Below are 24,099 nucleotides of genomic sequence, written 5' to 3' on the forward strand. Positions count from 1 at the left end.
TTTCCAGAAGGCTTTTGATACTGTTCCTCACAAGCAACTATTAATCAAATTGCGTGGATATGAAGTATCGTCTCAGTTGTGCGGTTGCATTCGTGATTTCCTCTCAGAGAGGTCACAGTTCACAGTGATGGACGGTAAATCATCGAGTAGAACAGAAGTGATATCTGGCGTTCCGCAAGGTAGTGTCGTAGGCCCTCTGCTGTTTCTGATTTATATAAATGATCTAGGTGATAATGCGAGCAGCCCCCTTAGATTGTTTGCAGATGACACTGTGATTTACCGTCTAGTAAAATCATCAGACGCTCAATTCCAATTACAAAATGATCTAAAGAGAATTTCTGTATGGTGCGAAAAGTGGCAATTAGCACTAAACAAAGAAAAGTGCGAGGTCATCCACATAGGTACTGAAAGAAATCCGATAAATTTTGGGTATACGATAAATCCCACAAATCTAAGGACTGTCAATTCGACCAAATGCGTAGGAATTACAATTACGAGCAACTTAATTTGGAAAGACCACATAGATAATATTGTGGGGAGGGTGAAACAAAGACTGCGCTTCGTTGGCAGGACACTTAGAAGATGCGACAAACCCACTAAAGAGACGGCCTATATTACACTTGTCCGTCCTCTGCTGGAATATTGTTGCGTGGTATGGGATCCTTACCAGGTAGGATTGATGGAGGACACCGAAAAAGTGCGAAGAACCGCAGCTCGTTTCGTGTTATTGCGCAATAGGAGGGAGAGTGTTACTGATATGATACGCGAGTTGGGGTGGCAGTCACTGAAACAAAGGCGGTTTTCTTTGCGGCGAGATCAATTTGCAAAATTTCAATCACCAACTTTCTCTTCCGAATGCGAAAATACCGGGTGATCAAAAAGTCAGTATAAATTTGAAAACTTAATTAACCACGGAATAATGTAGATAGAAAGGTAAAAATTGACACACATGCTTGGAATGACATGGGGTTTTATTAGAACAAACAAAAAAAAAGTTCACAGAATGTCCGACAGATCTCTTGCGTGCGTCGTTTGGTGATGATCGTGTGTTCAGCCGCCACTTTCGTCATGCTTGGCCTTGGCTTTGGGGTTACCTGAAGACGCAAGCGTATCGTGATCGACCGACATGCCTAGGGATGCTGAAAACCACATCCGACGTCAATGCCTCACCATAACTCCATACATGCTTTACAGTACCGTTCACAACATTGTTCCTCGACTACAGCTATTGTTGAGGAATGATGGTGGACATATTGAGCATTTCCTGTGAAGAACATCATTTTTGCTTTGTCTTACTTTGTTGTGCTAATTATTGCTATTCTGATCAGATGAAGCGCCATCTGTCGGACATTTTTTGAACTTTTGTATTTTTTTGGTTCTAATAAAACACCATGTCATTCCAAGCATGTGTGTCAATTTGTACCTCTCTACCTACATTATTCCGTGATTTATTCAGTTTTCAAATTTATACTGACTTTTTGATCACACGGTATTTTGTTGAGACGCACCTACGTAGGGCGAAATGAGCATCATAATAAAATAAGAGAATTCAGAGCTCGAACGGAAAGATTTAGGTGTTCCTTTTTCCCACACGTCATTCGAGAGTGGAATGGTAGAGAAGTAGTACGAAAAAAGTTCTATAAACCCTCTGCCAGGCACTTAAGTGTGAATTGCAGAGTAACCATGAAGATGTAGATGTAGTTGCCCACTACACGGCGCGACGACCAGGACTGATGACGTAAGTACCATTTCTTTTCGTAGTAGGCCCCTTTCGGATGTCATCTGCGGCTCCCTTACAGCACAGCAGTACGCCGACGATATTCTACACTCTCTTTTGCTCTCCTTCGTGGTGGCAAGCCATCCTGGGCTTAAACCGCAGTAAAGCAATGCTCGCCCGCAAACAGCGACAGTTTCTATCCGTTGTCTTCGTGCTTTCTGAAACCTGCCTTGGTCAGCAAGGCTGCTGGATCTCTCGCCAAATGAGGACATTTGGAGCATTATGAGTAGAGCCCTCCCATCATCGCGGGATTCTGACGACATAGTTGGACAGAATTTGGCACTATATTGCTCAGGAGGACATTTAACAACTCTATGAATGAGTTACAGACCCAATAACTGCTTGCATAAGGACCCCCAGTTTGTGAAGCTGTTCCTCTTGAAGAAATCATCTAACTTTTCTAAAATTGTTGTCATTTGTTTGTCTCTAGATTTGGTTCAAAAAAATGGTTCAAATGGCTCTGAGCACTATGGGACTTAACTTCTGAGGTCATCAGTCTCCTAGAAGTTAGAACTACTTAAACCTAACTAACCTAAGGACATCACACACATCCATGCCCGAGGCAGGATTCGAACCTGTGACCGTAGCGGTCGCGCGGTTACAGACTGTAGCGCCTAGAACCGCTCGGCCACTCCGGCTGGCTCTCTAGATTTGTATCACATCTACCGATTTCCGTCCCATTCGGATAATTCATTACTGGTGTGTCGTTTTCTTTTATTTTCTTAGAGTTTAATATGCTCAGAAGCCAGTATCTGTGCAGTTCATTGTGCATGTGCAAATGATTGTGATTTGCAGGACACTGACGGTGGCGCTTTGAGGTTGTGCTGCGCAAGCACTACGTCAAGAGAACAAGATCAGTCGTTCCGTACAGTGTCAAGCAACTGTGCTTGTTAAATAGCGCAGTGGAGACCTTCTATTCCCTAAATGCAGGGCCAGTCACGGCGTGCCGAACTTTACGCGTGCAGGAGTGTGGACTGCAGGCCGGCCGAAGCCTTGCCTGTTGCTCGGCTTTCCTCGGTGCTTCTCGGAACCAGTCGGAACAGCACGACGTTCTACTTAGCGCTGCCGTGCGGCATTTTTCGGTCAGCACGGCGCTCTTTAGTTCAACAGAATTGTGGTGACAGCGCTTTTTACCTTTCACTATGTGTCTGTGGTGTGGAGGACATTCACAGGTGCCTTATCTATTTGCACAGAAAGAGGCAGTCTAGCGATCTTCGTCACAAGGCTTTAAAAATGAATGGGAATGATAGAAGAGAGATGAAAATTCTCAGTACGTGTTATGAAGTCACGCAGGCGGCGGGTATTATAAATTTACTATGAAACGACATTACAATACGACGCAGAAGGAATTTAGAGGTTCGGTTGGGAATGAAAGAGCCAAAAATTGCAATGATCGACAGACGGAATTCATTGTCCTCTGTTCAAGAAACACTTTATACTAACTTTGCAGGCATGGAACACATGAAGAAATTGGAGATATGAACAGCAAAATTTCTTATGTTGCACGCATTATTCCACTGTCAGTGGCAACAGTTTTTGATGGAACTGAACTAAGAGTACGGAGACTTTATATATTACTGCAGAGTATGTTGGTCAAGCCAAGGGGCGTTCCTGGAACGATTTTTCGATTTAAAACTCACTATTGTTGAATTTTGTAGGGAGCACATTGTGGTCATGTGGGAGCGATCTGGATGGTTGTAAAACAATAAACTGGTAGCCAAGATCGCAGGAATTCTTTTTATTCCGTGGTTACCGGTTTCGGCGAAACTAAAGCCGCCATCATCGGATCTTAGGACACATACAGGTTACGACATGAAGGCAAACAATGGTGATATTAATAGTTGCCTATAATACGCAGGCCTTACAAAATTGTCGTAAGTAGCACATAAGCGTCCAAGAGAGATGACATTATAAATGTAAAGTGTCTCCATCACATACAGGAGCAAGCTAGGTACAGTGTGTTAACTGTAAGACGGCAGAGTTGGGTGGGGAGCGCGGGGAGAGGAGGAAGCAAGCATTGGCTGGCGAGGGCTGAGGAGCCGTTGGGGGGGGGGGGGGGGGGTGACAAGGCACGCCTACCAGTTACAGTGCCGGCACTACAAATTGCGTGTCATCCTTCTTACACGAAAGCAGACGAAAGGCTTGCAAGTAAAACTCCCTTTAATGTTGTTCGTAAAGGAAACTGAAATCGTCATGTACATTAAAATATATATATATATATAAATGAGTGTATGCATGTTTGTCTACTATGCGCTCCCCCATGTTGTGACACCAACGACACTCTCTTCACGTAAGTCACCCTTCCTCTGCCAACATTCATTAAACGTTAAGTTATTATCGATCCACGATTCATCGAGGTAAAGTATTTCTCTGCCTGCTTCCCTGAAGTTCTTCATGTCAACAATGAAACGAGATCGCCAGTGCACAATGTCTGGACGTTCTAACAACGCAGTCCTCTTGTTTTCCACCGTACGCCATATGAATCCGATGGACAAAAGGACTTTTCTCAGCGGAGACAATACTCCAGTTCCAGCCTATTTTGTCGTGCAAAACTGGAAGCAGTGTTCGCAGGCTCGGCACAATCTTCCACACTGAATAAAATTCCGCTATCGTGTCGCGAATGACACGCTGGTTGAAATCATCGATCATTACTTCGATTTCTCCACTTCTTTTCCTAAGTTAAAAGAGAGAGAAAGACTTATAAGAAAATGCCTTCTGCACTGCATGTATTTTTTTTTTAATTTGGAAATGTACTGTAATATGAATGTGTTTCGAAATAATACTGTCACCAGTGATGTTTCCATACAAAGCAATACAGTAGCAAGGGAAAATGAAATATAAGGTAATTCGGGCGAAATAGGGGGCTCCTTCAAAGTGATCGCGAACAAAATATCTGAAATGGAAACTCACCTTTTCTTGCCAGGCGTTTGTGGTGATACGCCAGGATGATTCTTGGAAAACTGTTTGAATCTTCCAATGCTACGCATGCTTTGTTCTGTGTATGTAGCAGCTCTCACTGAAGACTTGTAAATGGGGTGAAGCAATTTTTTTCTGCTCCCTTTTGCACCATTCAATCGCACGCAATATAATTTTGCGAGCATCGCTACGTAATACTGGTTTCCTTCTAACCGTAGGCCTACCGATAGGGGTTGTTGGCGACTCCCGAGACGGGCCAGCAACTGCCTCTTCACTCATTTTGATAATGTTTAGCACAACTGCACGATAAAAACACGCAGAACAGTAGAGCGCAAAACAACAACGAAGCAGACGACAATGGCTACCTTGTACAACACAGTCAGCTGCGTAATGTTGGCAGCAGTCGAAACTGCGTGCCTACCGAAGCTTCCCGACGTTTACCGACTTCTACCGATTCAGGACTAGGGAGAGGTCTGCCAGCTAAAAGTTTACACACTGTCTGTACTACCGCAACTGCGGCTCTATTCTTGCACTACAGGCCGCGTCGCGAGATGGCGCTAGCAGAAGAGGCGCCAAATGACCGGAGCATACCACAGTTGGGGTGAAAACGCATCAAATGATGTTTTGACCTCCTTTGCTTTTACTAGGTTTTGAAACGATTCTCCTTATTTAGGCCCGCGCACAACCACGGAATGGCTGTACACATCGAGCTCTCCACGGACGAGTTCTCTGGGCAATTACGCCAACCGCTCCGGGTTCCACTGATCACAGTCCGTCCTGGAACCTGCAATGGCCTACTGTCCGATGCCAGGCAGTCTACTGACCTCCGATTTTCGCCTTCAACGTTACATGGAGCTGCGAGCTTGCTAACAACAGGGCGTGGCCTCTGCATTGTGGCGCTACAGAACTGTGGTGTTATAGGCTTCCGCCGCTGAGGGTCCACTGAACTTGTTTTCCTTATTCAATTCAAAGGGAATTCGCAATTAAGTCTCTATTTCGCTACTCACAAGGGAAACTCCCCATAGCACTCCACTCACATTTAGTGGTAAGAGGTTCCAGTGGATAGCCCTTCAAAAATTGAACACAGATCAATCATGAAAACAGAAAGAAGGTGTACTGGACCGTGAAAAAAAGCAAAATAGAAACAGTGAACGGTCCAAGAACAAGAAGTGTAGTAAAATGGCGTCGTTCAAATGGTTCAAATGGCTCTGAGCACTATGGGACTTAACATCGGAAGTCATCAGTCCCCTAGACTTAGAACTACTTAAACCTAACTAAGCTAAGGACACCACACACATCCATGCCCGAGGCAGAATTCGAACCTGCGACCGTAGCAGCAGCACGGTTCCAGACTGAAGCGCCTAGAACCGCTCAGCCACACTGGCCGGCAAAATGGCGTCGTGTTTAAGCGGCTACCGTGTTAGACTACCAAGCGGGCAAGAAGTATACAAACCTGCCTAGCACCAAAAATGGTTCAAATGGCTCTGAGCACTATGGGACTTAACATCTGAGGTCATCAGTCCCCTAGAACTCAGAACTACTTAAACCTAACTGACCTAAGAACATCACACACATCCATGCCTGAGGCAGGATTCGAACCTGCGAGCGTAGCGGCCGCGCTGTTCCAGACTGAAGCGCCTAGGACCGCTCGGCCACAGCGGCCGGCTGCCTCGCACCATCCTTTTTTTCCCTCTTTTTTCAAATTTTTGTCTGTGTCGTGGTGTCACGTCCGTGTGCAACAGCGAGGTGTAAGGCAGGGACCTATAATGACAGTTCATTCTGCACAACTACTCTATTAGCAGCCGATAGGAAGTGGCTTTCGAATGGGAACCGCAAACGTTTGATAACAAGGCGACAAGTCAACCGAATACTCCACCGGAAAACACGTCTGGTGTCATTCACGGCACTAGTGACAGTACGTGTGTAAGTTGTTGAAGATCTCTTATCGACGCACCTAACTTGAACGCCTGGTGAGTGAGACAAATATGCCTCCTCGCCCGATTTAGGTGTTCGTGTGATTGTGAATGTGACAACTCCCATGAAAATGATGGAAGCATAGTAGTTTGTCACATAATCTGCGATAAGTGAACGCAACGGTTACACAATCACACTGTTTCTCTGTGGTCTGTCAGAACATATGTTTGAACGTCTCAGAAGTTGTGTTCCGTTTTGGAAGTCTCGACTCTTGAATTCCTTTGTTGTAACACAGCTCACACCCGTTCATTTATTATTTTCATTTCCGTCAGATGTCTATATGCTATATCGCCTGCTCTCACTACTCATCACATTTACTTGAGACGGTAACGTATTCTTGCACATGACTCATATTCTATAACGAATGTATCGTATGACAACTCCCAAGACAACAGAACGAAAACAAACATTTCAATGACCAGACGGACAAGAAAAAAAACCGGCGATACGAGGGAGTCTTGAACAAGGCTCGTTTCCTTGGCAGAGCAACACCATAACCACTTACCCACGACACCGGTGCTGTTACACGGTGTTGTTTATTTCATGCCTTGTTCTTGGACCGTTCATTAGTTCTACTTTGCTTTTTTTCACAGATCAGTATACCTTCTTCGCGTTCATGCTTGTTCTGTGTTCAGTTTTTGACGGGCTATGCACTCGGCAATCTTACCACTAAATCTGAGGGGGTTGCGAAGGGGCGTTTCGCTTTTCAGAAGGAGAATTTAAGTTTCTTTCATTCCAAAGAAGTTGTTATTCACATTCTACCTGGATATCAATTTTTGTCACTTCGAGCCGACGTGGACCACATCAACTAGTGGTCAGTTCTGCATGGACAGTGTTGTTTTATTCCTACCATATGCAATTCATCCAAGCTCTTCACCCAAGAGACCACACTGCCTGATTAGAGTTATGCAAATGGCTTATACAAGAGATTGGTGGAGATCCTGAGCTCACAGCCTGCATTTTATTTGCAGGTGAAGCAGGTTCCACAAGAAACGCGCATGTGGGCAGACGAAAATTCTCGAGCAATCATGGAGGTGAGACATCACGCCATGCACTTCACCAAACGCATAACAGCTGCTGTTCCGCACGACGAATACCAGCGCTACCGGACAACGTTACACTAGCAGAAAGACAGCGCCTGGTTTATACATGGCAAGGTATGAACCCATTTTCTATAGATCGTGAGATAGGATCTTACCTGAACGTTTCATGGCCGATGGACTGATTAGTGAGGATTGGTAGCATGACCTCTTTATTGGCTATGAATTCTGGCTATGGGTACATTTAGGCTCATTTCACACTGGGACACTGGTGAAGGTCACCAGCGACGGTCACCGACAGAGAAACATTCGTCTGAACTGGAGCGTTCACACCAGGACACTACACCGCCTCACCCAGCCAGTGTGACCCAGCAGTGACTCACACTCGCCACGTGTGACGAACAAGGTCACTGTGTTTACAGCAGTCACCGCCAGACACGCATTACTTTCAATTGGAGTGTTCACACTCGAACACAGACACAGAGCTGCAGATTTGGCAACCGACAGGCAGTCATTTCTGAGACAGTGACGCGAAACTTTCATTGTACATTATATTCTACACATTGTAGCCATCAGTTTAGATTTGATTAACACGAAAGGTTTTGTAAGTGAAGTAGAGCGTCGTCCTGCTATTTGGGATGTGAAACGCGATGACTGCAGCAACAGAGTGATGAAAACGAATGCGCGGCAAGAAATTATAACGAATTTTGTGCCTGGTTTCGATGAGACGAGCATGTATGAGAAAATCAGAATTGGTAAGTTTGTAAGAAGGCTATTTAGGTTTTTATATTGGTAACGCCACGTACCGCTCTGTATGAAAATCACTGGCTGTGCTGTGTGCAGTCTGTGGCTGGTTAGCATTGTTGTAATATTCGCTATTGTAGTGTTGGGCAGTTGGCTGTTAACAGCGCGTAGCGTTGCGCAGTTGGAGGTGAGCCACCAGCAGTGGTGGATGTGGGGAGAGAGATGGAGTTTTGAGAGCGGATGATCTGGACGTGTGTCCGACAGAAAGAGTAAATTTGTAAGACTGGATGTCATGAACTGGTATATATATTATGACTTTTGAACACTATTAAGGTAAATACATTGTTTGTTCTCTATCAAAATCTTTCATTTGCTAACTATGCGTATCAGTAGTTAGTGACTTCAGTAGTTAGAATCTTTTATTTAGCTGGCAGTATTGGCGCTCGCTGTATTGCAGTAGTTTGAGTAACGAAGATTTTTGTGAGGTAAGTGATTCATGAAAGGTATAGATTATTGTTAGTCAGGGCCATTCTTTTGTAGGAATTATTTAAAGTCAGATTGCGTTGCGCTAAAAATATTGTGTGTCAGTTTAGTGTTGATCAGAATAAGTAAAAAGAGAAATGTCTGAGTACGTTCAGTTTTGCTTAGCTGTTTGAAAATCAAATAATGTAAGAGGTTTACCAGAACAGTAATTTATTAATTTTTCTAAGGGGACGTTCCAAGTTGTATGTTCTTTTTTCAAATTATTTTTCGGACCATAAAGGGCTAGCAAAATTTAGTTGCTACCCCCGTACGAGTCCATTTCACTAACTAATCAGTTGGCAACACCTGCGGTGTCGGACACCAGTGATGCAGGAGTGTTTACCACAGTCACCAATGACCATCTCGCTTCCCACGCCCGGGTTCCCAGGTTCGATTCCCGGCGGGGTCAGGGATTTTCTCTGCCTCGTGATGGCTGGGTGTTGTGTGCTGTCCTTAGGTTAGTTAGGTTTAAGTAGTTCTAAGTTCTAGGGGAGTGATGACCATAGATGTTAAGTCCCATAGTGCTCAGAGCAATTTGAACCATTTTGAACCAATGACCATCACTGGCCACCGTCACCAGTGTCTCTGAGCACTATGGGACTTAACTGCTGAGGTCATCAGTCCCCTAGAACTTGGAATTACGTAAACCTAACTAACCTAAGGACATCACACACATCCATGTCCGAGGCAGGATTCGAACCTGCGACCGTAGCGTTCGCGCGGTTCTAGACTGAAGCGCCTAGAACCGCTCGGCCACAGCGGCCGGCCGTCACCAGTGTCCCAGTGTGAAACGGGCCTTAAAGCCGTTGGTGTACGCTCAAACCATTGACAATGTGCATCGTTAGGAGTCTGTGACCAGCGCATGTGATGCAGTTCGAACGTGGCTGGGTGTATTTCAAAGAGTGCATGGTTCACTGCGTAGAAGGGCTGAAGTATGTGGTAGAATGAGTGCTGAACATATGCAGCAATGCCTATAGTGTCTGCTTCTACATAACAGATTTGCCCAGATGTCAACAGTTACTGGTTTCTGAATGTATCGCTATGGAAACTTTTCTCCTAATTTGACCAATGTTACCTCCTACTAGAATGTAAGACATTTAAAAAAATCCTGGTCAATGTGACATATTTTAACATCTGATTTTACTCGCCTAAGAGAGCATACCAAAAATACACCAACAAACAACGAGAGCCTACAGAAGACATCTTGAGGGACAAACTGAGAGTGGAAACCCATTTCTAGAAATGTCACCCAACAACGCTACAGTGGAAAATGCCTGCTGCTAGGGCACCCTTCCAGCTGCAGACGTTGAGTTGCGACGCTGATTAACCGCAAGTAGTACTTCCGCCGAACAGACTTGACGACATTCGCGGCGGCTAATGCGTCCACACGTGGTACAACATCACTGCAGAGACCGAACAGCGCAGTCACGGCAGAAGTGACAGCGTTTCAACCCACGTTTGCTGCCGAAGTGCTGGTCTAGTGACAAGTGCTAATTGGAGCACTGCATCCGTGCGGGGAAATGTAGTGACAGGCATTCGTTCCCTGTCACACGTTTTCCACACGGTCGTGCCTCACTCCCCTTCAGCGGGCGATGTGTAATTAGGCGGTGTGTAATTAGGCGACGTAGTAACGGTCATCTTCGTCAACTTCCGCTAAGCTCATTCTCTCTCTCTCTCTCTATCTCCCTCCTTCCTCCCTACCTCTCTCCGACTCTAGCTCTCTCGGACAGTGCAGCTTACAGGGGAAATTCCCCTTCGCATCTCTCTCAGATTTAGTGGTGAGAAGCCCCTGTGGACAGCTTGTTACAAAAAACTGAACATCGGTCAAGCATGAAAACGGGAAGAAGGTGTAGTAGACTCTAAAAAAAAGAAAGCAAAAGTAGAAGCAGTGAACTGTCCAAGCACAAGATGAGCAATAGAGAGCAATCAAGAAGCAAAGTGGGGTCGTGATTAACTGATTACGGTGTTGGAGTACCAACCGGGGGAGAAGCATTCAAGCCTGACTTGTGGCTTTTTCTTTTTTTCGCTGTTCGCTTTATTCAAATTCGTGTCTGTGTCGTGGCGTAACAGCAATTCTAACTGCGAGATGTGCCGGCCGCGGTGGTCTAGTGGTTCTAGGCGAGCAGTCCGGAATCGCGGGACTGCTACGGTCGCAGGTTCGAATCCTGCCTCGGGCATGGATGTGTGTGATGTCCTTAGGTTAGTGAGGTTTAAGTAGTTCTAAGTTCTAGGGGACTGATGACCACAGAAGTTAAGTCCCATAGTGCTCAGAGCCATTTGAACCATTTGAACTGCGAGATGTAAGGTATAATGAGGGTTCAATCTGCACAACTACTTAGTTTGCAGCCAAAAGTACTGGCTCTCGAATGGGAAACGCAAATGTTTGATGACAAGGCGACAAGTCAACCAAATCCTCCACCGGAAAACACCTCTGCTGTGTCATACACGGCATTAGTGACAGCACGTGTGTCGTATGACAGGAAACTCTTACCGATGCACCTAATTTGTACGACTAGTAAGTGAGTGAGATATGTCTCTTTGCCCGATTAAGGTGTACGTATGAATATGAATGTGATCACTCCCAACGAAATGATGAACACACAATAGTTTGTCACATAAGCTACGACAAATGAACGCAACAGTTTCACAATCACACGGTTTTTCTGTGCTCTGTCAAAACGTTTTTAATGTTTTTGAAGTGGCGTTCCGTTTGGAAGTCTTGTCTCTTGAATTCCTTTGTTGTAACGCAGTTCATACCCGTTTATTTGTTGTTTTCATTTCTGCAAGACCTCCATGTGGTATCCCGCCTGCGCTCCCCGTTCATTATATTTACTTGCAACGGTAATGTATTCTTACCGCATGACTCATATTCTTTAACCAATGTATAGTATGACAACTGGCAAGACTACAGAACGAGAACAAACATTTCAATGAGCTGATGGCCAGATCATAATGTTGTGAAAAAATAAATAAGTAAATAACTAGCACAAAGAAGTTTCGAACACGGCTCGCCCGCTTAGCAGTTCTGCAACATGACCACTTTACCACGACGCCGCTGATGTTTCTGGCTGTTGTTTATTACACTTCTTTTTCTTGGACTGTTCACTGTTCTTACTTATAGATTGCTTTTTTTTTTTTTGCAGTTCTTTCTGTATTCATGCTTGATCTGTGTTCAGCCGTATTTTTAGCACAAGCTACAGACATTTGCTGATAACATTCACGTAACTCCTAAGCTATGTATCTGGTGGTTATAATTATACTGCAGCACAGAGGAGCACTCTGGGCTGTAATTTTACGTCTGGCATTGGATTTGAGAAATATTCTAATGTGTTAATGTGAAACCGATTTACTCTGGAAAAAAATTATTTTCAGTCTTGGCCATCAGATGCAGATGGTGCCGTGAATGCAAGAAAGTTGTGTAGAAATGTTTCCATGTGTAATTTATTAGCAACAGGACGTGGGAAAAAACGTCAAACGAGTGAAACAGGCATTATGTTGATTTTATTATGAACCACACCTTACACAGTTTGCTCAGTATAAGCATCGGAGACGTCGACGACACGCCTGGTGGACTAAATTGGAACTAACTTTTTTCTAGCGTACATCAGTTCTGCATTACCATATCTCGCAAGTTTCGCTGCCATACGATAATGTACACTGGCAATGGCAAGGAAAGTCTTTCTGAAGAAGAGAAATTTGTTAACATCGAGTATAGATTTAACTGTCTGGAAGTCGTTTTGAAAGTATTTCTATGGAGTGTAGTCATGTATGGAAGTGAAACGTGAATGATTAATAGTTTAGACAAGAAGAGAATATAAGCTTTCGAAATGTGCAGCTACAGAAAAATGCTGAAGATTAGGTGGGTAGATCACATAACTAATGAGGAGGTACTGAATAGAATAGGGGAGAAGAGATATTTGTGGAACAAGTTGACTAGAAGAAGGGATTGGTTGGTCGGACATGTTCTGAGGTATCAAGGGATCACCAATTTAGTATTGGAGGGCAGCGTGGAGGGTAAAAATCGTAGAGGGAGTGAAAGGTGGCTACACTGAGTCACAGCGCCAGAGATTGCGCCAAAGAGTTTTATTCCGCCGCCTCCACTGGCAGCGCTTGTTCAGAAGTTGCCGTGGGCAGTAGTAGTTCTGAGGTTGCCGTAGTTAGTGCTTGTTGAGAGGATGTCAATAGCAGTACTGGTTGTGAGCATGTCATGTGCAGTTGTTCTGATGGGCTAGACAGCCGATGCTGTTCGAATGGGGATGTTGTAATGATCAGAGTGTATTTTTCGTCAATATATAAGAAGGTAAAAAACATTTTTTTTATTTTTTTTAAATTTCGTAACTAACGATGCCTCTTGGTCACAGGTTCAGTCAACAAAGCATCTAGCTTGTGTTCATGTATTAGACTGTAATTCTGGTTTCTATGTGCAATTACAGTATTTCAGTTGTTTTAAATTACTTCAGTGTAAATGGTATTTAAAATGTCTTGTATTATTGAGGAAGAACCGTGCCAGATGTGTACGTTGAATCACACTTCCACACACAGAACAGTTACACTTGTGCTTTGTTGTTTCATAGCTTTTATAGTTGCTGGGGACTTAATTAATTAATTGTGTTAACGGAAATTTCCTTTCATTCTTTGTTGTTATTCTATGCAGTCAGATTGCGGAGTAATACTAGTCAGGGCCAACCGGTTACGAGACTGCGTAACCTGACAGACAGCAACTAAAATTAAAAATTAATTGCATTTTATTTAATTAAGCCCCCATGCACGTGGCGACCCTGCCAGGCTCATCCCTTGGAATTCTTTTGATAGTAAAAATAGCAGACAGTAGTATTGTTGTAGTAATTTGTAGTTTAGTAATTGTAGTCTATATTGCATGTGTAGATTTGGTAATTGAACATTTGTAGTTGTCTTGTCATTCTTCTAATGGTATTTTTGCAGAATTTAATTTTTGATGTCTTGTATACGGGTTTGACAATTTTGTGCAATTATGAATTTTTCAATTGTTCATTAATCGTTCTTGTCGGAAAGCATTTCGTGTGAATGGTATTGTTGGAGATAAAGTGTCATTGTGTGTAATTTTCGTATAGTGACGAGTTTTTTATGTTTTGTAAATGATTACGCGATCAATGAAAAAGGCAAAAATGATGGATAGTCAGAATGACGAAATTGTTGACATGGCGAACTCGCCAACACAGGAGAACAGTATGATGAATAATGAAGTTGAAAACAATTTAATAAGTCGGGAAAATGGGCCGGAACCAATTCAAAATTTTTCACAATCAAAACATTTTCAGAATACGAGATTAACGATAGAAGACTCTGGAATAGTATCGAACACAGATAGCTTTACAACTTTGATGGAAGAAGTTGGTTTTGCGGAAAATGTTAGGGGCGAAAATAATTTCGAACCAGTTAATACAGAGCAGTTGACGATTGCAATATTTAATTTGGGATCTGAATTAAAAACAGTGGGATCACAGTTACGATCTGAATTTAAAACAGAGATGGGAACTTTGGCAACACGGTTAGACTCACAAATAGGAACAATTAAAACAGATATGGGAACATTAGCAACACAGTTAGAAACTGATATGGAAACAATGGAAACACGGTTAGACTCCTGAATAGGGACATGTTTCAAAAACATGAAAGATGAATTAGAGAAAGGAATTAGAGAAGAAGTACAACCGATTTTGAATGCTCACAATAATAGATTAATTTCAATAGAAATCAGACAAAAGGAACAGGATAGAGAACAGGAAGAAAGAGATCGCAGGATAGTACAAAAATTTTCAGAGTTGAATTTGCAACGTGCGCACGATAAGAAAGAAATATTTGAAAGAATCGAGGAATCCATACCAAATGACAGAATAAATAACCTAACACAACAATATGAACAGATAACTACTAAATGCGTCAATACTGAAACCCGAGTCACGACACTTATGGAGGACATAAATAAACAGAAAGAACAAATAGGTGACTTATCGGAAAGAGTTGAGGAGATTTCAGATAAACTGACAAGTATTAGTTTAAATGGGGATAGAGATTCAGATGATACAGCTCCATTGCCATTTGCAGAAACCGAAGAGTACCAGAACATAAATAAGCATGTTGAAAATCAGGGAAAATTTAATGAACGCGTTAAAAGGGAATTTGAGGCATTACGAAAGCAAGTCAAACAAATTGAAGGCGAAATCGTAGGAAAAGACAGTAGAAGAAATTTAGAATCACGGATAGCAGCGTGTTTTGAAGAAAATAATTTGTTTCATTTACGAGATGCAACAAGAGAGCGCCAGGCGCGCGAACTTGACAATAATCGACATTCGGACTGGGACAGACGCGGTAGGTCTTTGTCGCCACGAGGTGAAAACTTTGACTATAAACACTTTTTAACCGTTCGGAAATTTGAGATCTTTCGCAATTCTAAGAATGACATACATCCATGTTCATGGTTAGATCAATTTATGTACGCACTTCCACCAAATTGGCCACAAAGTGACAAACTGAAATTTATGTGTGGCTATTTATGTCCTCAGGGGATTCGCTGCACTAAGTGAATATATGTCGTAGCGTGCACAGGGCCCCGAGCTGTAGTGGTGCTATTTCCCTTTTAGTTTTCTGCACCGCTGCCTACTCTTTTACTATTCTTTGCATCTATCAAAACAACTCTTCAACTATCAATCTATCTAGAAAAGGTGTCGGTAAAGAATAACGGGATATGACTATTTTACACAAAAGTGATTTCGGAAATTAATGTTCGGACTTAGTATATCTTCTGCAGCATTCATTCGTAGTTTAAACGAAATTTTACCTGTTTATCTTCGTGACAATATTACTTCATATGTTGACGATATTCTTATTGCTAAACGTTCTTGGAGTGAGCATAACAAAATTTTGGATTCATTATTACGTATTTTTGCAAGAGTTGGCATTACAGTGAACTCAGAAAAATCTGAATTTGGTCGTTGTCAGGTGAAATTTCTTGGTCATATTATTTCTACAGGAGGTATTCTTCCTGATCCAGAGAAACTAGATGCTATTCGTAATTATGCTGTTCCTACTACAAAACGTGATGTTCGTAGTTTCCTTGGTGTCTGTAATTTTCTTAGACGCTTTGTTACATTGGACAATTTTGCCACACCTCGTTTATGTGAACTATCTGGAAAGAATTCTAATTGGTGTTGGGATGAGGAAGCTCAGTCAGAATTTGAACAACTTCGAGATGCTTTAGTTGCTGCTCCACTTCTTTCACATCCGGTTTTACCTAAAGATTTTTGTTTGGCGACGGACTCATCTTACAAAGGCCTAGGTGCACATTTATTTCAAGAGATAGAAGAAAACGGCGTTGTAGTACAGAAAACTATTGCATTTGGAAGTCGTGTTCTCTCTAAATCAGAAAAGAATTATTCGATTACGGAACTTGAAGCCTTGGCTGTTGTTTGAGCTTTCACAAAATTTCGGACGTTTTTGTATGGGAGACTTACTAAGGTTTACACCGATCATCGAGCTCTGGAATTTCTTATGTCAGCAAAATTAACTCATGGAAGATTGTCACGATGGGCGCTGTATCTACAGGAATTTGATTTTAGTATTGTTTACATACAGGGTTCTTCAAATATTATTGCTGATGCTTTATCACGTGCACCTATGGGTTTGAAACAAAGTGCTGAAGAGGACTGCAAAGAAAACAATTATTGTTTGATGTATATTCAAGGTGTCGCGTTTGAGAATTTTATTTCGTCTTCGCTCCAGGACATCGCTAAGGACCAAAATAAGGATCCAATCTGGAAGGACATTAAGGAGAAGTGGAGGAGAAAGGAAAGCGTAGCGATTAGACAGTATTATTTAGTTTGCAATGACATTCTTTTTAAACGAAAATCGGTCGACAACTCTGTTTGGTTAGTTTGTATTCCTGATGAGTGGGTTAATAAATTGATTTGGTATACACATTTCAGTTATGCACACTTTGGTCCCAGAAAATGCTTTCATAAATTGCGAGAAAATTGCTACTTCAGTAATATGGAAAAACGTATTCTGTCTGTTCTTGCCAAATGCAAATTATGTCAAAAGGCTAAGCCGCCAACTATTTCTCACAAAGCACCGTTGTTTCCTATCATTCCAGCGAAATTAAAGGAGATGGCTGCAGTCGATTTGTTCGGTCCAGTGGTTCGTTCTACTAATGGTTTTGCGTACATTTTGGTAGCAGTGGAATTGACATCAAAATATGTGTGTTTTATACCTTTACGCAAAGCAACAGCTCGTTCAGTATCTAATGCTTTCATCAAACATGTTCTTAAAGAAGTGGGTCATGTTGATAAGGTTATATCAGATAATGGATCACAGTTTCGCTCTAAAATTTGGCTTCGTACTCTACGGCGTCGTAAGATTAAACCAATTTTCATTTCACTTTTTCACCCTCAATCTAACGCTTCAGAGAGATGGATCAAGGAAATCAATAAATTGTGTCGACTTTATTGTCATCAGAATCACAGAACGTGGGATCAGTATCTTCATATTTTTCAAAACATTCTGAATGAACTCCCTAATGATTCAACTTCTTTACCGCCTATATTGATATTAAAAAATAAGGCACCGACAAATCGCATTTCTGAAATCGTTCCTTTTCCGCCTTCACGAAAACTGCGGCATTCTGAAGTTGTCAACCTGCCTCTACAAAATATTGCATCTGCGGCTGCTAGAAGAGAGAAATCAGTTAAACGTCCTGGTCGTTTAAAAACCTTGTCGGTTGGTCAAAAGGTGTTAAGTCTCATCGTTTGTCTCACAAAGGAAAAGGCTTGTGTCGCAAATTTTTTCTGCTATATGACGGTTCATATAGAGTTCGCAAAATTATTCATGATAACACTGTCGAAGCAGAAACTCTTAAATCTCGACGCTCTAAGGGAATACATCATATATCGAACGTTAAAATTTTTGTGGAATGACATACTTTTGAGAAACTAACAGTTATACGTAAACACACGGAGAGTACAAGGATACCGCGCCGTGTTCCAGCGGCGGCACATACTCAAAGCAACAGTCAAGTCTGCGCGCCGCACAAGGCAGTCGTTGACCGCGAACAATTACTTCCTACGTCACGCGCACCTACAGCTGATCGAGCGCTCAGTGCGAATGCACTGACAGCCGTAAACAAATACACAGTCTAATTTCTCTTATTCGATTCAGTATAAAGCTATAGTGGCTTGATAAATTACGTTATTAACGTTCAGTATTTTTCAGGATACGGTTGTATAAAATATTTAAGACCTTCAGGTAAATTCTGTGTGTCCCCGACGTTAAAACGACTTACTATCGAAAAAATTTCAGGAAGAATGTAATTTCGAAGAAGAAAGTAATAAACTAAAAAGGTAAATATTAATTGAGTTTATTTTTCAGGTAATATATTTCAACTTAGGTAAGTACTTTAGATATAATTTGCTGCTCGCGATTACGTGATTTATACTTTGTGTTAACTGATTTTTACAATGATTGATTAATGAACAGGGTTGTTACTTATGTATATTATGCATCGCTTGGCTGCTCTACTTTTTCACTGTTGTCATATTTTTTTATTATGTGTCTGCTGTGCTTATTTATTTAAATTATAATTGTCACCTGATTAGTCGTGCTCATATGGTTATGTGTGTAAGTTATACTTTGCGATTTATCTGCTTGCGCCTTCATGTTTACTTATTAAGATTACATATGAACATTTATTTGCTTATGCTAATATGATGCTAATGGTCTGTTTATTATGTAAGATACATATTTGCTGCCTTGCGTATGGATTGCATATTTACACATTTCTGTTTTGTTGTCATAACTACTCTTTAATTTGGTATATAGAAAAGCTGATATATGGTGTATGCACATGGAGTTTAGGTCACACTATAGTATTAATTATAGATTGTTCGCTTGGCAGAGCCTCGTTGCAGGGATTGTGCTGCATCCAGTTGTTGACATTCTGTTCTCTACTGGTATATTTACTCGCTATTGCATGTTTTGCTTATGCTCAGTGCCTTATATTTTTAAGATAAGAAAATGAACTACTATAATGCTACGAACGACATTAGTACAAGAAACTTCATTGAAGTCACATGAGCTGGAGGATTTATGGAAGCTGTATAAATTTATGTTAATAGGAAGGAAGCTAACGACATGACATACCAACACTAGGTTTAGACCATTGACAGTTATTACACTGCATTCTTCGTGAGCAATTGGAATAGCAAGTGACACATGACACAAGAAATACTCCACATGTTTGCTTCTGTTTTGCTATGATTCTTAAAGTGGTGTACACACTGTGAAATATTATGATCATTCACACTCCGTATTCGTACTTACTTACTGGAAGTTATTCAAACTAAAGGCTGTTAGAGGTCATGTATGCATTTCTCTTATTTAATGATGGACAAGGTAACCAAAATGTATTTTATAATTCACAATGAGTAGAAGATTTGGGTCAGATGGATTACACAGAGGTTGTGTGTGGACATTGTGTCTTCGGAGTGTATGGGATGATGAATTGAAGTTTGCACTAGGATTTTATCTGTACTTGTTCGAGGAGACTGACTAGAGGAAAGAGTTGTTATGGAAGTGAAATGATATTGGCGATAAGGTTTATATGTGTCGACGTATTGAAGAGGTATTATTGAGCTAGTGAGATTGTGTGAAGTTGATGATTATTGAAGTTTTGGTGGACAAGAGGTAAGGTAAATGATATTGATGATAAGGTTTATATGTATCGACGTAAGAGGTATTATTGAGGTATTAAGAATATGTGATGCTAATGATTATTGTTTTGGTGGATAAGAGGTAAAGTAAGTGAGGAGTATATTTATTTTTGTTGCTTTGTATGGAACAAGGAGGATGAAGATGGCAGACTAGAACACTCAAGTGGAAAGAAGATTGTCTACACACACACTTTGTTAAATCAATAAGCAGTATGTACTTTTTTTTGGAGAGATGAAGTAATTGCATATCTTGGCACACTAACAGTTGTTCAGCAACTGTACATTTTGATTTGGCTTGGCAAACATTGGTCTTGACATGATGACTATGACATTGACTAACTATTATTGACTGTTATACACTGCTGCCACTACTACTTGATACACATGTCGAACATAAAATCTTTGACAGAATTGCATTTACACAGTTAACACTATTCAATTACACAGTAGTACTTAATGTGGATGAAAGGTGAGTGAGTGTGTTTTGTGTGTTATCCTTTCCTAATCCCAAATAATTGGTACCGACCTATCTCCTAAATCTTATTTACTTGTTTGTTGCGGCTTGCACTGACACCCACAAATATTATAGGTTTACTGATATTTGTGTATTTTTAATATTTAATATGGCGATTATCTGATATCATTTGTGTGTTTATTATAATTTGTATGCTTAGTGTACGAGCATTGATAATAATTTTGTAAAAGCAATTGTGTGTGCATTCAAACTGTTGTTCGTGCGTATGCATATTAACATTGGTGGATGCCACTTGGAAATGTGCTGATGAACTCTGATGAACTGTCTAATTAGTGATAGTGAATACGAGGGCAGTTCAATAAGTAATGCAACACATTTTTTTTCTCGGCCAATTTTGGTTGAAAAAACCGGAAATTTCTTGTGGAATATTTTCAAACATTCCCGCTTCGTCTCGTATAGCTTCATTGACTTCCGACAGGTGGCAGCGCTGTACGGAGCTGTTAAAATGGCGTCTGTAACGGATGTGCATTGCAAACAACGGGCAGTGATCGAGTTTCTTTTGGCGGAAAACCAGGGCATCTCAGATATTCATAGGCGCTTGCAGAATGTCTACGGTGATATGGCGGTGGACAAACGGTGAGTCGTTGGGCAAAGCGTGTGTCATCATCGCCGCAAGGTCAAGCAAGACTGTCTGATCTCCCGCGTGCAGGCCGGCCGTGCACAGCTGTGTCTCCTGCAATGGCGGAGCGTGCAAACACACTCGTTCGAGATGATCGACGGATCACCATCAAACAAATCAGTGCTCAACTTGACATCTCTGTTGGTAGTGCTGTCACAATTGTTCACCAGTTGGGATATTCAAAGGTTTGTTCCCGCTGGGTCCCTCGTTGTCTAACCGAACACCATATAAAGAGCAAAGGAGAACCATCTGTGCGGAATTGCTTGCTCGTCATGTGGCTGAGGGTGACAATTTCTTGTCAAAGATTGTTACAGGCGATGAAACATGGGTTCATCACTTCGAACCTGAAACAAAACGGCAATCAATGGAGTGGCGCCACACCCTCTCCCCTACCAAGAAAAAGTTTAAAGCCATACCCTCAGCCGGTAAAGTCATGGTTACAGTCTTCTGGGATGCTGAAGGGGTTATTCTGTTCGATGTCCTTCCCCATGGTCAAACGATCAACTCTGAAGTGTATTCTGCTACTCTTCAGAAATTGAAGAAACGACTTCAGCGTGTTCGTAGGCACAAAAATCTGAACGAACTTCTCCTTCTTCATGACAACGCAAGACCTCACACAAGTCTTCGCACCCGAGAGGAGCTCACAAAACTTCAGTGGACTGTTCTTCATCATGCACCCTACAGCCCCGATCTCGCACCGTCGGATTTCCATATGTTTGGCCCAATGAAGGACGCAATCCGTGGGAGGCACTACGCAGATGATGAAGAAGTTATTGATGCAGTACGACGTTGGCTCTGACATCGACCAGTGGAATGGTACCGTGCAGGCATACAGGCCCTCATTTCAAGGTGGCGTAAGGCCGTAGCATTGAATGGAGATTACGTTGAAAAATAGTGTTGTGTAGCTAAAAGATTGGGGAATAACCTGGTGTATTTCAATGCTGAATAAAACAACCCCTGTTACAGAAAAAAAATGTGTTGCATTACTTATTGAACTGCCCTCGTATTATGGACTGTTACCTGCACTTGTTCAACATGATGGGTGCCACTTGGAAATGTTTAATTTATGCTGATGAACTCTGATGAACTGTTTGATTAGTGATAGTGAATATTATGGACTGTTACCTGCACCTGTTCAACATTGCTGGGTGCCACTGATGGAACTGCTTATACTGAAATGATGTCTCTTGTTGGTGTCTACACCTGTTCAACATTGATGGGTGCCACTTGGAAATGTTTAATTACTGCTGATGAACTGTTTAATTAGTGTTAGTGAATATTATGGACTGTTACTTCCACCTGCTCCCCATTGCTGGGTGCCACTGTTGGAGCTGTTTAAATACTGCTGATGAAATGTTATGAGACTGCTATTTGCATCTGTTGACCATTGCTGGGTGCTACTGTTGGAACTGTCAACTACTCTGAGGAGTGCTACTTGTTTATTGAACTATTGAAAATATTTTATGTGAATATTTGTATAAACTGATTTTTTGTGTGTTTACTGTTTATGAAATGTTATGAGACTCTTACCTGCACCTATTCGTCATTGCTGGTGCCACTGATTGAATGATACTTGTGTAAACTATTATGTAAAATCACATGTATGCAAGCATTTGTATTCCTTACTGTATTTTATATATTCGGTTATTGATGGGTCAGTGCCAAGCCAAAATTTATCTAGTTATGTGATATTTACTTATTAATACGAGGGCAGTTCAATAAGTAATGCAACACATTTTTTTCTGAAACAGGGGTTGTTTTATTCAGCATTGAAATACACCAGGTTATTCCCCAATCTTTTAGCTACACAACACTATTTTTCAACGTAATCTCCATTCAATGCTATGGCCTTACGCCACCTTGAAATGAGGGCCTGTATGCCTGCACGGTACCATTCCACTGGTCGATGTCAGAGCCAATGTCGTACTGCATCAATAACTTCTTCATCATCCGCGTAGTGCCTCCCACGGATTGCGTCCTTCATTGGGCCAAACATATGGAAATCCGACGGTGCGAGATCGGGGCTGTAGGGTGCATGATGAAGAACAGTCCACTGAAGTTTTGTGAGCTCCTCTCGGGTGCGAAGACTTGTGTGAGGTCTTGCGTTGTCATGAAGAAGGAGAAGTTCGTTCAGATTTTTGTGCCTACGAACACGCTGAAGTCGTTTCTTCAATTTCTGAAGAGTAGCAGAATACACTTCAGAGTTGATCGTTTGACCATGGGGAAGGACATCGAACAGAATAACCCCTTCAGCGTCCCAGAAGACTGTAACCATGACTTTACCGGCTGAGGGTATGGCTTTAAACTTTTTCTTGGTAGGGGAGTGGGTGTGGCGCCACTCCATTGATTGCCGTTTTGTTTCAGGTTCGAAGTGATGAACCCATGTTTCATCGCCTGTAACAATCTTTGACAAGAAATTGTCACCCTCAGCCACATGACGAGCAAGCAATTCCGCACAGATGGTTCTACTTTGCTCTTTATGGTGTTCAGTTAGACAACGAGGGACCCAGCGGGAACAAACCTTTGAATATCCCAACTGGTGAACAATTGTGACAGCACTACCAACAGAGATGTCAAGTTGAGCACTGAGTTGTTTGATGGTGATCCGTCGATCATCTCGAACGAGTGTGTTTGCACGCTCCGCCATTGCAGGAGACACAGCTGTGCACGGCCGGCCCGCACGCGGGAGATCAGACAGTCTTGCTTGACCTTGTGGCGATGATGACACACGCTTTGCCCAACGACTCACCGTGCTTTTGTCCACTGCCAGATCATCGTAGACATTCTGCAAGCGCCTATGAATATCTGAGATGCCCTGGTTTTCCGCCAAAAGAAACTCGATCACTGCCCGTTGTTTGCAACGCACATCCGTTACAGACGCCATTTTAACAGCTCCGTACAGCGCTGCCACCTGTCGGAAGTCAATGAAACTATACGAGACGAAGCGGGAATGTTTGAAAATATTCCACAAGAAATTTTCGGTTTTTTCAACCAAAATTGGCCGAGAAAAAAAGTGTGTTGCATTACTTATTGAACTGCCCTCGTATTATCTTTTATTTTTGTCTGTATTTTTTTTACGAATTTGGTGGTATTTTCACCACCAATGCTGGCAAAAATACCATCAAATTCTAGCCCGTGGAGTAGGGGCGTATGAAAGGTGGCTACACTGAGTGACAGCGCCAGAGATTGCGCCAAAGAGTTTTATTCCGCCGCCTCCACTGGCAGCGCTTGTT

General features: G+C 42.0%; 1 protein-coding gene across 1 annotated transcript in view; it reads right to left on the reverse strand.

Moving 5' to 3' along the window:
* Positions 1-24,099, reverse strand: part of LOC124616576 (sodium/hydrogen exchanger 9B2-like) — a 275,126-nt gene that overhangs the window by 192,378 nt on the left and 58,649 nt on the right. The gene's annotated exons all lie outside the window — the stretch shown is intronic.

Source organism: Schistocerca americana, chromosome 5 (genome assembly GCF_021461395.2).
Source record: "Schistocerca americana isolate TAMUIC-IGC-003095 chromosome 5, iqSchAmer2.1, whole genome shotgun sequence".
Taxonomy (NCBI): Eukaryota; Metazoa; Arthropoda; class Insecta; order Orthoptera; family Acrididae; genus Schistocerca; species Schistocerca americana.